The sequence below is a fragment of the Cupressus sempervirens genome, chromosome 5 (genome assembly GCF_028749045.1).
Source record: "Cupressus sempervirens isolate cs-2001-9-10 chromosome 5, ASM2874904v1, whole genome shotgun sequence".
Taxonomy (NCBI): domain Eukaryota; kingdom Viridiplantae; phylum Streptophyta; class Pinopsida; order Cupressales; family Cupressaceae; genus Cupressus; species Cupressus sempervirens.
In genome coordinates this window covers 348,557,789-348,574,572 of record NC_143122.1, presented here as the reverse complement: position 1 = coordinate 348,574,572, position 16,784 = coordinate 348,557,789, and the positions used below count along the sequence as shown (strand labels likewise).

Genomic DNA, 16,784 nt, shown 5'->3' with positions numbered 1-16,784 from the left:
CTATCATGTTATCACATATCACTTGATTCATTAGATGCTTCATTCCATTTTATTACCTATTTCATTTTATTCCATTTCATTCCCTATTACATTTCATTTCATTTCATGTCATCACATATCACTTTGTTCATTAGATGCTTCATTCCATTTCATTACATATTTCATTTCATTCCATTTCATTACCTAATGTATTTCATTCCATTTCATTACCTAATGCATTTGATTTCATTTCATTACCTACTTCATTTTACTTGCATTTCATTTCATTTCATTACCTATTTCATTTTATACCATTTCATTACCACCCCATTTCATCTCATTATGATCCATTTTTCACAAATTCATTACATTACATTAGATCATGTTACATTTCATTATATTCCATTTTATTTCATTCCCTTATGACCAATTTCATTACATCACATTTTATTTTTACCACATTTCGTTTCATGTCCTTACATTCATCGTATCACATCACCTTTTCGTTACATCATTAGGGACATATCATCTAGATTCTAAATCATTATCCATATACATCAAACATTCACATATATATACACATCCGCATCTACTACTACTATATCCATCAAATAAAGAAATCACATGCACGCATAAGTCCATGGTATAACAAGTGCACACATCTAAAACATCACTAAGCCTAGATATCTCATAAAGCCACATGACAATTAGACAATCCATCAAAATGCTAAAATCACATGAATATCAGCTAAAATGCACCATCACAAACATCACATGATCATATAACATGAACGTCCATAAATCAAGGATCAACTAAGTACATCAGCATAAATGTCCAATGAACATCAAACACATAATCATACATAATAAGGAATGAGGCCACAATACATAATGAACACTCATCCATGTGAAGGGGCCTAATCTGACGATCCCTGCTCATTGGGGGCCCTGTTGCTGACCAAACTATCTCACCACTTGCTTGAAACAAAACTACTCTATCATAGCAGGTACTCGACCAAGTAGATACCTCAGACCAAAAAAGTACACCATCTCATCATCATCCTCTGCCCATGGCTCTGTGAACTTGTAAGGTCTCCACACAACCTCATCCATGTCATCCAAAATCCACTACCAATGCTCTCGGTCTTGCCCAAATGGGGCTGCATGATCATACCAGAATAGGTATACATGAAGGGCATACATTGAGGCAAATGTCACACACACACACACTAGATGAGTAATGGGCAAATGCTCCCATGTCCATATCTTTAACAAAACCACCCCTGTTGATAACAATGACATGCTAGAATACACCACCTGATTAAATTGTGATATAAATGAGCCAAAAAATAGCTACCCCATTCAAATATCCATGGCTTGTTGATCATATCATGTATCAGTCAACCCCATTCAACCAGACACTCTCACCCTCAACGATCTAGCAACATAAATCCCACTATCAACCTAGCCAACACTACAGACAATGCATCATGTTGTAACATCTAAAATTGGGACATGTTGTCATCACCAATACTATAATCCTTGAATAAGTCTTGAAATGTAGCACCATCGGTAGTCTGATCATAACAAACCAAATCCCCTACAGTCGAGATCCAAAAAATCCTGTATACATCCTCGAGAGTCACTGTCATCTCCCCCATCAACAAATGAAATGTGTTGTAGTTCAAGTGCCACCGCTCGGCCACAGTTGTCGATAATCCCCTGTTCACTCAGAACTAGGGCATCTATAACAAATATATGAAACCACATTTGTCTATCACCTGACAATCGACCCACTACCTCTAATGGCCACATATATAGTCCTTGTACCATGAGCTTTTTCCCACACACCTGTTGATTCATCAGACAAACAAAACACGTCAGTCTTCATCACAAAGTGATCATCAAACATCAATCTCATATTTATATCTAGCTGCCTAGCTACTGGTTCTACCTTGGGCCTATTGCTCATCTTTCTCTATCCTGAGTCAGACTTGCTTGTCTTCCCTACTCTGTATCTTGAGCTTAGGCATCACCTATCTATCATCAGATCGATCGTACAACATCACTTCACAAATAATCGACTACTATTGTTTACTCATTATGACCATCCTTGGCTGACAGATTAAGAATCTAGTCTTTTGCATTATCTTATGCTCAACTCAAGCCCTACACTCAATTTTTGCACTCCGATAATCTTTTGCACTATTTCCTAGGACATATGTGCTATCAAATCAATTCAATGCGTTAAAATAGGAAAATGCACTATTTTAACATTCGAAAGCACTCTTTTATACATCATATGCGCTATAAAATGTATATGCACTAATAAAATGCTCTATGTGTTGTTTAATAGGGAATAAGTGCTATTTAGTGCAAAAGTGTTCAAAAATATAGCATATGCGCTATAAAAGCACTCGGATGCACTAAAACTTTTAAATGTGCCATTAAAACCCCTATATGCGCTATTGTTTTATCCTATGCACTAATTCGCCTAATATCTAGGATTTTATATGTGCTGATTCGCCCTATGTATGTGCTAAAACATTAGTCGAATGCATTGAAAGAATGCATCTACGCTAAAAGAACATATAAATGCGCTAAAAGACTAATATTACCACATTTGCCCTAAAAATTCACGCAAAACTCCAAAAACACAAGTAAAAGTACAAAAATCTTGAAAATAGAGGATCTCAATGATTTACTAGGGCATTGTAGTCTGCTAGACACTCGTACTAATGACCCCTCTCGAATTTGTGCTCTCGTAAAAGGACCACCACCCTCGCTGACTCAAAGCCCCAAATCACCAACTATAAAAGGGGAGTGTAGAAATAACAAGGGTAAAAAGTCTTTTGCCCTATTTAACCCCTCTAAGGGGCATTTATGTCACTTTTTCACCCTATTTACCCATTATTGGCATCTTTTTTCTCACCAAACCGAAGTGGGTATTGTATCAAACCCACTTGATCATCTTTATCTGTCAACTATCCAACATTTCAAAAATAAAATTGGAACCTACTTAATCTTCACACTTCCATTATTTTTTTCCAATTTCATTTCTAAGGGGGTAGTATATCCATATCAAATTGGGGCATCAAAATTTTTTGAAAAATAAAAAACGTTCTACCCCAGCCAAAAACATCAAGACTACCAAAACCAGACTATCTAAACAAAAATATTGCAACACCGTAATCAAATCATCAAATCAACAACAATCAAAACATCAAATCATCAATGATTAGATATGAAACCATCAACAGACAGACACCACGACAATGGTGAAATGTCAAAATCTCATCGAACAGACATCCAATCATCAGAAGCTAACCTAAAATTAGAAAATCAAGATAGTCTTTGAACTAATATGCTTCCCATATTAGCTCAAAGAGGGGCATTTGTAGACACCCAAAAATTAACAAAAACCTAAATCATGCAATTTTGATCAATCAACACAAATTAAAGAGAAAATCAAAAGAAACACAACAGACTTTCAAATTGAAAATCACATCAATTTATTAATCATCTATGAAATCAACAAGACTTAACTCAACTTTAAAAGAGGAGAAAAACAATTCAAATTCATAAATGAAATTAAAAAAAGGAGGAAGAAAAAGACAAAGTTTTGAGAATAAATAAGACATTTATTAAATCAAAGAAATCATTTATCCTCACAAAATTGAAAATCTCCCTTTTTCATTTAAAAAGAATTAGAAATATCCCCAATTATCCTCAAAACCAAGTCTGTTGGACTCTTCCTCCTGGTCTCTTATGAGATATTTTCAGTTTCACTGAAAATATTGATTCTTACCCCAACCCCTTCTGAGATCCTATAAATAGAGGGAAATTCAAGAGGCAAAGGACCCAAGTTTTAGGCATCTATACTATAGGCACATTTTGATTCATCATTTTAGCAAGTTCATAGAATTTTAGTATTTCTTTTATGTTATTTAGCATCATTTATTGCATGTTTAGCTTGTTGCATATCCATTTTGATAGCATACAATCTGCATTATAGTCATAGATCTTTGCATGCATTCTTGTAGATCTGCATTTTTAGCATATTCCCATTCTAGAACTATCACTAGGATGTTGGTCTAAGAGCTATTTTAGCAGTTGTAGTTAGGGAAACATAAGACATTTGTAGAGATTACATTCTGATGATGATATCTTGGGTTTAGTTTAGTTTGTCATCAATTTATCTGCATTCTACATTAAAGTTTCATGAATACACATTCACACCATGTACACTTGGTTGAAAATGAGACTGGTAAGAAATTAAAATGTCTTAGATCTGATAATGGTGGTGAGTATTGCAATCATGAATTTGAAGATTATTGCTCCACTAATGGTATTCATAGACAAAAAACTATTCCAAGGACTCCACAGGAAAATGGAGTGGCTCAACACATGAGCATGAATATAATGGAGCATGCAAGGAGCATGAGGTTGCATGTTGGATTGCCCTTACACATGTGGGTAGAGGTTGTCAATATTGTTGTATATTTGATTAATAGAGGTCCCTCTACTCCTTTGGGCCATGGCATTCTGGAGGAAGCATGGACTGGTAAGAAGGTGGTTATTCTTTTCTCAAAACCTTCAGTTGTGAAGCATTTTCTCATATAGATTTTGATAATAGAACCAAGCTGGAAGCTAAGTCAAAGAAATGTGTATTTTTTTGGATATGGCATTAATGAATTTGGTTATAGGCTTTGGCACTAGTAAATTTGGACTCAATTTGTAACAAATTTTGGTCAAAATTTTGACCCAGGTTGGTTGAAATTTTGACCAAGCAATTCATGGCAATTTTTCTTGTTGAAATTTTGACCACCTTACAAGTTGGTCAAAATTTTGAAGAATACATTCATCAAAAAGTCTTTGTCTTTGGTCACTCTAATTTTCCATTTTTGTTTGAAATTTTGACCAAATATTGGTCGAAACTTTTCAAGAATTGGTTGAAATTTTGACCAAAAATTGGTAGAAAAATTTCAAGAATTGGTCGAAATTTTCTCCAATTTTTGGTCAAAAAATTTCAAGAATTGGTGAAATTTTGACCAAATATTGGTAGAAAAATTTCAAGAATTGGTCAAAAATTTGACCAATTGTTGGTGGAAAACCATGAGGAGATGGTTGAAATTTTGACCAAACTATGAGGTTTAAAAAAAAAAAAATAGAGCGAGTGAATCCCCCAATGAATGCCTACCTGTGGACTCTCTTTTAGATCATCTTCTTGGACTAGTGCAATTTTGGAAGAGGCTTGGCAATGATTGTCATTGTATAGTGCGTCTGTTCAGCAATTTTGAAGTTGATCTAATGGTGAGCCCTCATCTAGCATCAAGGTTTCACATGAAGATTTTCCATGACAACAAGGTTTCAACATAGATGGAATCTCAATCCTTCTTCACATGAAGGGGATATTCACAATTTCCAAGTTTCATTAACTAAACTGGTAGTACAAATTAAGAAAAATAAACACACTAAATATCAACTTAAAGAACATGTAAGTGTCTTGATTTCTTCTCTCAAATCCATGATAAACAGTTCAACTCAGCCAATCAACACAATAGATAATTGTTTTGTCCTCAATTCAAAGAGCAATAAGGATATTACTAGAAAGATTTACAAATAATAGTCCTATGGAAAAGTAGAAAAACAGTCAAAGAAATAATAGCAAATAGCCTTAAATTTATTGGGGAAGCAAAAAGATATACAGTGAAATTGATATTATTGATATTAAGAGAACAAAGGTCAAAGAAAAGATAGAAGAAATAAAAAGGAGTCTATATGAATTAAAGTTCATAAAGACCTCAAAGAAATGACTGCAACAAGTAATGATACACATGTTGCTAAACAATTTTTTTTGAATGCCAATGAGAACATATGCCACTTGTGGTAAAATAAGTATAGTATGGAAGATGCTTGGACTCGAATAGGATGTTTTAGAGAAAACTAAATTTCGAATACATTTCCAAGAGTTGATGTGCAACAATGAATAGCCAACAAGTGTGGGTTACTGAAGTATTTTTCTGAATTCTAAACAATGCATGACCTGATCATAGTAGAGCTATGCATATGCCTTACAAAATCACATCATAATACTCCAAATTCTGCAATGTATGTTTATCTAAGAATGATCTGTCATGTTGAGACCCTTCAATATCACTATTGAAGACTAGTTGATGCTATTGTCCTACTACTATGATACTACTATCACTTATAGTTTGGGAAACATCCACCGGATGCTCCTGTGAAGCCAAGCTTCATAGGGATTTGGTAAAGTTGGTCACAGTTGCGGTGTCATTGTAAATTGGAAGGTCTGGAAACATTGTAGTGGGAGATTCATTTGAACCCATGTAACTCAAAATGGCAGTTGTTGTGCTATTGTCAATATTTGATTCAGATTGAGTAGTGTCTACTTTTGCAACCATGTAGTATTTGGCTTTGGCTTGATTAGCTATGAGAAGTACATCTATAGTCTGACTAGTTGTTAACATGAGAGTGTCTATTTTGTATGGATTTGTGTAGGAGGCATTCACCAATACCACTGTGAGATTGTGTGATGCAACCTTGAAAAAGAGGTGATTATTGACTGTAACATTGACAATACGAAGAAGATATGTTTTATCCTTGTATAGTGAGCCTTATTGTTCCTGCATACATCAAATTTCATTACTCACTATGTTGATTTTGTTTAGTTAGAAATGGACAAATTGTTTAGAATTAACTATTTTTGATCTATTGAGCTATACCCAATCGAATCCAAAGTCTTTTCTAACAAAAAGAAAATGGGTACCTAATGTTGAGCATGAATAGAGGTCTCTTAGTTGTCCATTTATAGTGAAAGCATTTGAAATATTGGGCGCACCTCTAGTTTCATTTGCTTTAGCTTCAACTTCAATGGAAAAACTATTCCACCACTCCCCTGTTCATTTATGTAAATGTAAAGTTTAAGTAGTTAGAGTGACTACTAAATGTAATGACTATCTAGTAGGAACACACAAGGAAAATTCTAAGAGATTGAAAGCTACAAATCATTGGCATATAAATTCCTTATTGGAAATTACCCACTCTTTATACATACATCATTAACTTAGATTAATCTTGTAACAATAAAAAATGAGAAAATACTTTGTCAAAATAGAAATACACTACCACACTTCATCTTATTGGAGAAACCAGAAGACTAGGGGGGATATTTCACCTCTAAAACTGCTTCTCTAATCATCTCCTTAACAGTAATAAAAAACACATCAAACTTTTAAAGATAAACTTTGAAATGATGCCAATGAACGAACAAAGAGCTTAGTAAAATTTGAGACAACCAAGTCCTAAATCTCAAGAAGTGGCCCCCAAGACACTAAATTTACAGAATGAAGAAGCTGATAAGAGCTTTATTAGAGAATGCAAAGTGTTGGGGAGGATTCAACACCATAACCTCATTAAAATCATAAGTGCATTTTACTTCCCTAGCTTAAAAGCTTTGGTTCTTCAATATGCATCTAATAGAAGCTTAGAAAAGCATTTGTACCCTGAAACAGATCATCAAAATGCTCTTCAATTGGGATTGAGTGAATGTTTGAGAATTTCCATAGATTTAGCACATGGCATGGAATATCTTCATTATGATTGTCCTCTACACCTTGTTCACTGTGATTTGAAACTGAGTAATGTGCTCCTAGATGCTGACATGACATCCCTTGTGAATGATTTTGGTATATCCCATTTAATTGCTACAAACCCCATAGATTCATTAAGTACATAAAAATTTTCACTTAGAGGATCTATAGGCTATATTGCTCTAGGTAATTATTTTCTTGAGTATCTTTTATATTGGCATTGTTATTTTCCTTAATAGATTTTCATGAATAAATTTGTTTGCAGAGTATGGGTTGGGCAGGAATGTTTTTGTGAACGGAGATGTGTATAGTTTTGGAATCTTGATATTAGAGATATTTACAAAGAAGAGGCCAAGTGATGAGATGTTTGTGGGAGATATGAACTTGCAAAAGTGGGTGGCGACAACTTTTCTAGAGAGAGTAGCAGCTATTGTTGATGCTGAGCTATTGAAAAATGTGAATGAAAAAAGGAAGACAACATATGTCTTATTTCTTTCATTAATTTTGGTTTTCTTTGTATCAATGAATCGCCAAGAGAACGACCTTCAATGAGAGACGTAGCCAGGACATTGGAGAACCTCAAGGAATCATTGATAGGAGGTCTAGCTACTTCTAATTTAACACCAACTATATCAAAGCTCCTACACAATACCAATGTCATATAACCATTGGCCTCTTGCAGTCAAAGTTCTTTATTTTACTTTATGATCTTCCTTGAAACCTTTATACCAAGTTAATCTACATGAAAAATCAGATATTAAAATTTTATTTCTAAAACTATCATAAGAAACACATTAGTATTTGTTAAACATAAATAAATCAAATGCTTAAGAGAAATTTTCATGAACCATCAGGAATTTAAAAAAACACAATCCTTTTTATCCCAAATATTGTCATAAATAATGTGTATACGACAACTGCAAAAAGCTTTATTTATGAATGAAGTAGCTAGCAATGTGAGATGATAGAATTATACAAATTAAATTCAATTGCATATCCCAGACTAAAGAGCAAAGGGAATTGTTACATTAAGTACCATGGTAGATTCAAAAACAAAGACAACATCAAACATACCTTTCTTCTTGTGGCATTCCAGAATGAATGCAGATTGATGGAAAGTTACACTCCACAAGAAGCTTGTTTAGTTTTGCAACTCTGTTAACACTCTTGAAAAATATCACAACTTGATTGAAGTCCAGTGCATCAAGCAGATCATTCAACTTTTGGTTCTTCTCTAGCTCGCTTAGTTTGATGTAGTGCTAGAAGAATCTCAAGACATAAGTACCAAACACAATGAAAGAGAGAATGATTTACTATTTTATTAGACATTATAAAACTCAAATAAATTCAATACTTGAACTAAATTATGAAGTGTCAATTTTTCCTCATTGTCAAAGTATATCTCCATAGGTTATAAATGGAAACAAATGTGTGTAACATTAGGTGCTGTGATTGCCATCAAGAGCCAACAGTGCCACAACAATTCCCTCATTGATCCAAGGAGCACATGTTGAATGAAAAGTACTGAAAAGGTTCAACTAGCAGCTTTGTGGTCCAATATACCGTCCCTAAATTCTAAATTTAATACTTTGCTATATCATTGAATTAATTATTTATATTATTGTTACAAAACTAGTAATAGAGGCCACATGTAACTCGTGTCTCCACCATATACAATGAATGAAAGTTGGCCACCATAGAAAATGCAGCTCTGCACTAGCTCTAAGGCAACTCCATTCTTGCAAATGCAAAGAAAAGGATTTAGGTAACATGCAATCCCAACTTTGGAATTACAATAAAGCTATGGCATTCCAATATCGATGACTAGTGATGAGAAAGCAGAGGAAAAAAAAGGCTTGGCCCAGAAATATAGAACTTTAGAAAAACATGAATCACCTTTGCAAATGTGTGCTACCAACTTATGGCCAAAACATGAATCACCTTTGCAAGGGTTAAATAAACATCTTAAGATCAATACTACAGAAATAAGCATAACTAGTATTCTATTATCTCCCCTATTTTCCTACAATAGAAGTTAATAAATGAGTTGATGAAATAATATTAATGACATTAATTATATAATTATGACTAATAAGAGAGTGATAAGATATAAAATAATATTAAATAATGACCATACTAATATTACTACTTATGTCATTATTATTATAATATATATACTATATTATTATAATATAATATATTATAATAATATTATCAAATATACTTATAATATAATCATATATTAAGAATCAAATGACACCTAATGTGACTCTAAGCATAGTCATGTTTGCTCAAGGAAATATGTATATAATAAGGCATAGAGATTAGAGGAACAAGGGGAAAAGAAAGAAAGACAAGGAGCAGGGATAGTTACCACGAATGAGAAGGATATGAGAGAATTTACAGAGACTTAGGAAAGAAGCATGTGTAATAACCACAACCACTCATGCAGAATATAATAGACCTAGACTCAACACGATGGGGGGGATTATGGCAGACCAATACCAATATAGGAGATGAATTAGAAAATAATAAGAATATTAGTAAAGAAAGCTACGACAGGAACAATGTACATCAACAATCAAATTAGGATATTCAACATTTTATATCTTAGAATGATTTCTTTGTGTTCTGTATAGAGAGTTTAGATCGAATAGGATAAGATGATAGGAGATTGCACACATAATCGATTACATGACCGAATAGTTTCAGTGCTAGCACAACCTTCACAACCAACAATATAGTCACCAAATTAATTAGACACCAAACTAGGTGTAATCGCAATGGGTATTAAGAAGAAGGTGGAGACGTTCAAAGTTATTCAGAAGTGATGATATACAAATACCTAGCATTCAAAATTATATTATCTAAACAGGGAACAGTGGCATATGATTATATTGGCATCTTAGAATGTTGGTACTATATATCTGATATAAGTTTATACTAGTAACAAGATAACAAAGAGAGTATGATATAATTACACAAGAAAAAAGAATAATAACTGTGTCTGAAATTGAAAGGGAAATATGATTGGAAAAATAAATTGTTGGCAGAAATGAATACTTTCAGCACCTAACATATGATCATAAAGAATCATAAATGATGTATACAAGTAGACATCCCCTTTAGAAAAATCAAAAAATTCACATAGCAGCTACAGGGAGAAAGAAAGATATGAAACGATGGAAAGGAATGATGCCAGTATTGATGTTGTTGTGGGGATTCCATGTGATCACATCAAAACTAATCAAAGCCCTATAACAATCATATATAGTGATCAAATTGATTATTAAGCATTGAGGGACAATATGGTGTGGGAGCGATCAGTCAACAAGCAGCCATGGTGGAAGGTAGCGATCCTATTAAGAAAAATCATAAACAAGTGATACAATATGTATATAAATAAGGAAATATTAAGATATGATAGAGATAAGAAATAAAGGTGATACTTAGGAAGATGAAATTAAAACATATGAAGATTATATATAAATGGATAGAATAACTACTAGTTATGGAAAGTCATCAGAAGACACATCTACTCATATATGAATAGTTGTAATGTTATATAGACAAGAAAGAAAATAAAAAATATAAATTATTAATTATTAACAAGCAACTATGAGATGAATAGGGATCAAAGAATACTATAATTGCACTCAATTCTAATAAACACGAAGACATGGAATGGGTAATGATACAAGGCATGGGTGAGAGTAAGATTGAATGATATAGAGATAGCCAACATTACAACTTTGTTGTTTGCATATCATACTAAATGCACAAAGGAGTAGAGAGAAAGATATCTCTTACAAATTATAGTAGTTAGGTCAAATCTTGAGGTATTCTAACTAAGGACATTACATATTCTACCTGAATAAAGCCACTTTAAACGAACTAAAGTTTCCCCAATCATTAAAGTGATATATAATGTAGGATTAAATAGGTCAACTTATACATAAGACATTACATCTTTCATGAATCTCTTGCAGATGGGCCGAATCTCCTTGCTCAAAGTGGTAGAGAACATCATAACTTGCTTGTCATGAGGGTCATCTTGAAAATCTCCTAGACATTTCTCCGCATGTCTACAGCATTAAAAAAAAAAAAAAAAACATACTAAAGAGGCTATGTAATCATAATCTATTTAAAAAGATATCTATTGACATACCAAGTGATTCCAACATTCTATCACACTCATCAAGGATAAAATGTCTGACATTTTTGAGACTCAAATCTTTTTCCCTTGCTAGAGCAAGTATCCTTCTAGGAGTACCCACCACTATGTGTGGACACTCATTTTTTAACAATGCTTTATGGACTTTAATGTTTACCCCTCCATAGAATACAACCATCTTCAAGTCTATTAAATAAGTGATAAATCTCTCAAATTCATGGCATATCTGCAATATAAAATAAAACTGGCAAGAAACCATTATAAATGGCAATTTTAAAATAGAAGTGGTAAGAAACCATTATTAATGGCAATAACTAAGTATAAAGTAACCAAAAAAGCCCAGTTATCAAAGAAAAAATTCCTCTATATCAATCCATAAATTAAAATACTTGATATGCCAATTCTCGAGTATGACACAAGACAAGAGCTACAACTTGCCTAGGAATAGGTTCAATCTATTGCAGTACGAAAAGAACAAAAACTGTGGTCTTTCCCATTCTAGACTTAGGCTGGCAAATCACTTCCATTCCTAGGATGGCCTGGGGAATGCATTCATATTGTACTGATAGAATCAAACAAAATAAAGTGATATCTCAGTTAGGACATTCACAATTGGGCTTATTTCGAAATAGTTTAAGATAGCCATGATTATGCTCCAACTTTAGAGGCACAGTGCAAGTAAATTACCTGCAGAACATTTACATGAAGTTATTAAAGAGACTATTTCAACAAAAATTATAAGTACTCAGTATTCAATCAATGGGCACTGTGATAATTACATTATCTTTAGTCAAATAAATAACATTTTGATATATCTCACTATCATTTTGGGATTGAATTTAGATATCAATTCCTTCCATGGGAAAGATACAAATTTGCATATAACTTACATGAAACACAAATTTCAAGTATTGAAGAAAATTGATGCATATGCTACCATTAATTAGCATATATAGTAAAACATGTATGAAGCAATTTAAGAGTCTCAATAATCAAGTTTACAAATCTATGATCACATCACAAATATGTGATTGAGACTTCTTTAGAGTTATATTTATATTCCATAATACACTTTAGTAGTTTAAAATTGTAAGTTGATCAAACTCAAAGCCATGTATATTCATTATGTTAGTTTGACAAAGTATATTGTAATCTATATATACTTAATGAAATGTTGCAAAATGTGTAACAATAGGAACACCTCTCATTCTATGCGGCTAAAAATGAACTATTTTCCTTCCTTACCTTGATGATAATTCTATTCTGAGCTCACAACCATGAGAGAAAGGGAAAATCATGAATAAGAATTTAAAGGTCATACTTTCATAAATGAAACATTATGGTTTTGACTCTCCTTCTCCTTCCTTCAGTCATAGTGAAGGTATATGACAACTTATTCAACCATCTTCTACACAATGATGTGCCTTAGCTAAACTATGTATCTTAAAGGTGGCTTGCAATTCCACTCATCACAGAACAAGGTCAAGTTGTCATTAAAAATATTTGAAGAGAGTAAATAGCCAAAACAAAACTACATAGAGGAAACAATATTCCAAATGGTTATGCTTCTTAGAAGAAGAGTTTGAGATAGATAAATAGCATTTCTAGAAGCAATATACCTTTTGTATACTATATCTTATTCAACCATATTTTACACAATGACGTGCCTTAGCTAAACCAACTGTTTGTCCTAAAGACAACTTGCAATTGTACTCATCCTAAAAAAAAGTCAAGTTGTCATTAAGGATACTTGAAGAGAGTGAATAACCAAAACAAGACTACACAGAGGCAATGATATTCCAAATAGGTTTGCTTTTATGAAGAAGAGTTGGAGATAGAGAAATAGCATCTCGAGAAGTAATGTACCTCCTATGATGAAAGCCAACCAAAGTTGGTTTTGATCCAAATGCATCCTCTAGCCTGGCTAAGTACCCAAAGCCCTATTGTGCAGTGATAGATCCTTAAAACTTATGCCACCTTGGTGAAACAAGTTGCAAATTCCGTCTCACTTGAGAAGAAGTAATGCTCTTTCCTCCAAATGTCATTACCATAGAAAATCTCAATAAAGTACATCTATTTTACCAAGAATAGATGTTGGGATCCACAAGACAAAAACATATATACCATATTTGCTTGAATGATTGACTTCTTCAAGGTGATACCTCTGTCTAATCTAAGAAAATTTTCTCCCAAAACCAACAAGTTACTAAACAATCTACTGATAAGAAAGCTTTGGAAATCCGTAAGAAAAGAGAGATCCCCAAATACATACTTAGGTAGTTGGTCCACTAGGAAGTTGAAATGCTTTTTGTCCTATTTAAATTCTCTTAGATGAGAGTTAATAGAAAATTATTGATTTGTTTAGGTTAATCAATTGTCATGAGAACTTTCCATAATCAACTAGGTTCTTTGAAAAATCTGAGGTTGCTTAATATATGCTTTACCTTGCAAAAGTGTCATCTGCACTGTGGAGGTGAAAGAATTCATATGACTTGAGCTTATAATACCCTTGAGATAAGTGCTAGCTTATAATACCCTTGAGATAAGTGTTATCTTATAACTTCCTTATTATAACTTTCAAATAGTAAAACTATGTTTAAAAGAAAATAAATTAACATTTTCAAATATTTTATCACCTTCTAGACTTAAATATTGAAACAGTCCTTGATCAATATTGGGAATGGAGGAATTGGCAAAATATTGTGATATGTAAGAATATGTAGTTTCTTACCAGTGCTTTATGGTTACATCATTGGAGGATGAGTGGGTTGGTTTGGCACTAGAAGAGTGTTATTGAAGTTTAAGTGAATTGTTTCTAAATTTGGGAAATCCTGTTTCATGGTTTTGTTTACTAAGTTTTGTAGGGGCTGTTTGATCTTTCGAAAAGATTTTTTATAGATTCAATGAAGGCGGCTTTATATGCACTTTTTGGATTTAAAATAGTATTGAAAGAAATAGAGACTGAAATGTTAAGAATAACCAAATGATGCCAATTTCAACTTTGAAGAGCTCTATGACTTGAATAGCAGAGGTATAGAAGTAATAGCAGTGGCAACATACTTTGTACAAAAATGTCAAAAGATGAAATGCAAAATTGAATGCTTAATCTTGACAAGTCTTAGAGACCAATGTTTCCCAAAGGCTATAAAATAAACATTGTCATCATTATTGTAAACTACATATTCTTAGTGTTATGAAGTAGCCTTGTAAATAATACTCTTACAGTGGGGCAAATAGTTGCATTTGACATTTGTGATTTGTTGATGAGAATAATTTTATTTGCATGCATATACTGTTGTACTTGTATTAATTTGGGAAAATAGTTGTGAACAAGTGATATAAAGTTGGGTTTTTTTGTGGAATATGTTCTTAGGATCTATGGGTGTATATGATCTCGATTCTAGGTGTTCTAATGGGCAATCTTGTCTTTAGCAAAAACCCATGATTATAGAATATCCACATTGAATGGATTGCCACTTTAGCAACTGTGTGGTGCATCTTATCAATGAAATAACAAAGAGGGTATACAATGGATGTATAGAAAAACTAAGGTGAAGAATAAGAGTCTTGTGGCTAGAGAGGGGACACACACATCAAAATAGTTTGGTTGGGCTTGTATATCTCTTCAACCTTTCAATCTCTATTGTGACTAGAATGTCCTTATTTAAAATACAATTACTTAAATGTTACTAGAAATTTTTTTTAGAATGTTTTAATTCCATGACTTAATGTTGTTTGACTAATTAGTGTTGCATTGGATTTCTCATAGTTGGCATTCCAAATTGTAGGTTGTGGGTGAAATTGTGGGCAATGACAACATATGCTAGGCTATAGATTGCAAGTTTGTGAATTTTGGCAATTGTCACAAGAATGGTTGCTGATGGTTGTATGGAAGCATGCCATATTGCAAATGCTAGAATATGAGATGTCGTAGGGGATTGCACTTGAACAAAAGTTATTGTTCACATGTACACAAGGTTGTCTAAAGTTTTATAGTTGATATTAGACTGGCTGTATCATGTCTTTGGTAAATTGTGGAAACTAAATTCAGAGCTGCCATAGAATTACAATTTTTCTTATCTTGCCACTTTGAATACTGGTTGTGCACCCTTGGCTAGTGTGCAGTTGATGGCCTCCATTTTTTGATATATGTCATAATGATAAGCTACAGATTGATCTACTTGACTATCTAATCTCTCCCTAAGTGACTAAAAAACCTAGGGTCCTAGTAAAATGAAACAGTGTTGGTAGCCACAAATATATTGCAACATGATTGAAGAAAAGACATAAAAATATATTTTCCTTACATGCAACCATTATGGAAATATTTGAAATTTCATTAACTAAAATAAGCAATCATTGTGGCATTTTCTCATGTAGGTGGTTTCCAAATGAAATCAATGCTAATGACTCCCTAGGACATTGAATATTAGTAGAGGATTGTAGAGCCCTAGCTTCTTTGTTGTGGGCTTTGTAATGCAATAGGGAATACAAGACTTGGTATGGTGTTCAACGTTTTCAGCATGGAAGACCCCAAAGAATTGTTGTAGTATTGTTGCTAGTGACTTGTAAAATGAAGTGAATCTATTGTCCAAGCATTTCCTTTGAATTAAATTCTCACTTCCATATATATGAGTTTGTAATTGTTGATGTGTAGTAAGATGTCCAAGGAGGTGGTTGGGTGGCATCCAAGATACTTAATTGTAGATTGTAATCCCTTGTGCAGGGTTATAGATGCAAGATTGTGTGGTTGACTTGCTTCATTTGATTATTTGTCTATGAGGGAAAAAGTCATTAAAAGATTTAATTACGTATCTAGGCTCTCCCACAAGGCTCATTGAAATTGGCTAACAAACGTTTGATCACAATTAAACATAATGGATGCTAGTAGATGAACACAACCACAGGTAAAGAAATATGCACAAGGACACTTTCCTTGCATGCGACCAACTAATACAACAAACTTCTAAAAATTTGTTTACTACAACAAACATAGAGTAACTTTGGTAAATTTTTCA

General features: G+C 33.1%; 1 pseudogene; it reads right to left on the bottom strand.

Moving 5' to 3' along the window:
• Positions 1 to 1,560: 1,560 nt before the first annotated feature.
• On the bottom strand, positions 1,561 to 12,323 carry LOC149556144 (DEAD-box ATP-dependent RNA helicase 15-like; annotated as a pseudogene).
• Positions 12,324 to 16,784: the final 4,461 nt, after the last annotated feature.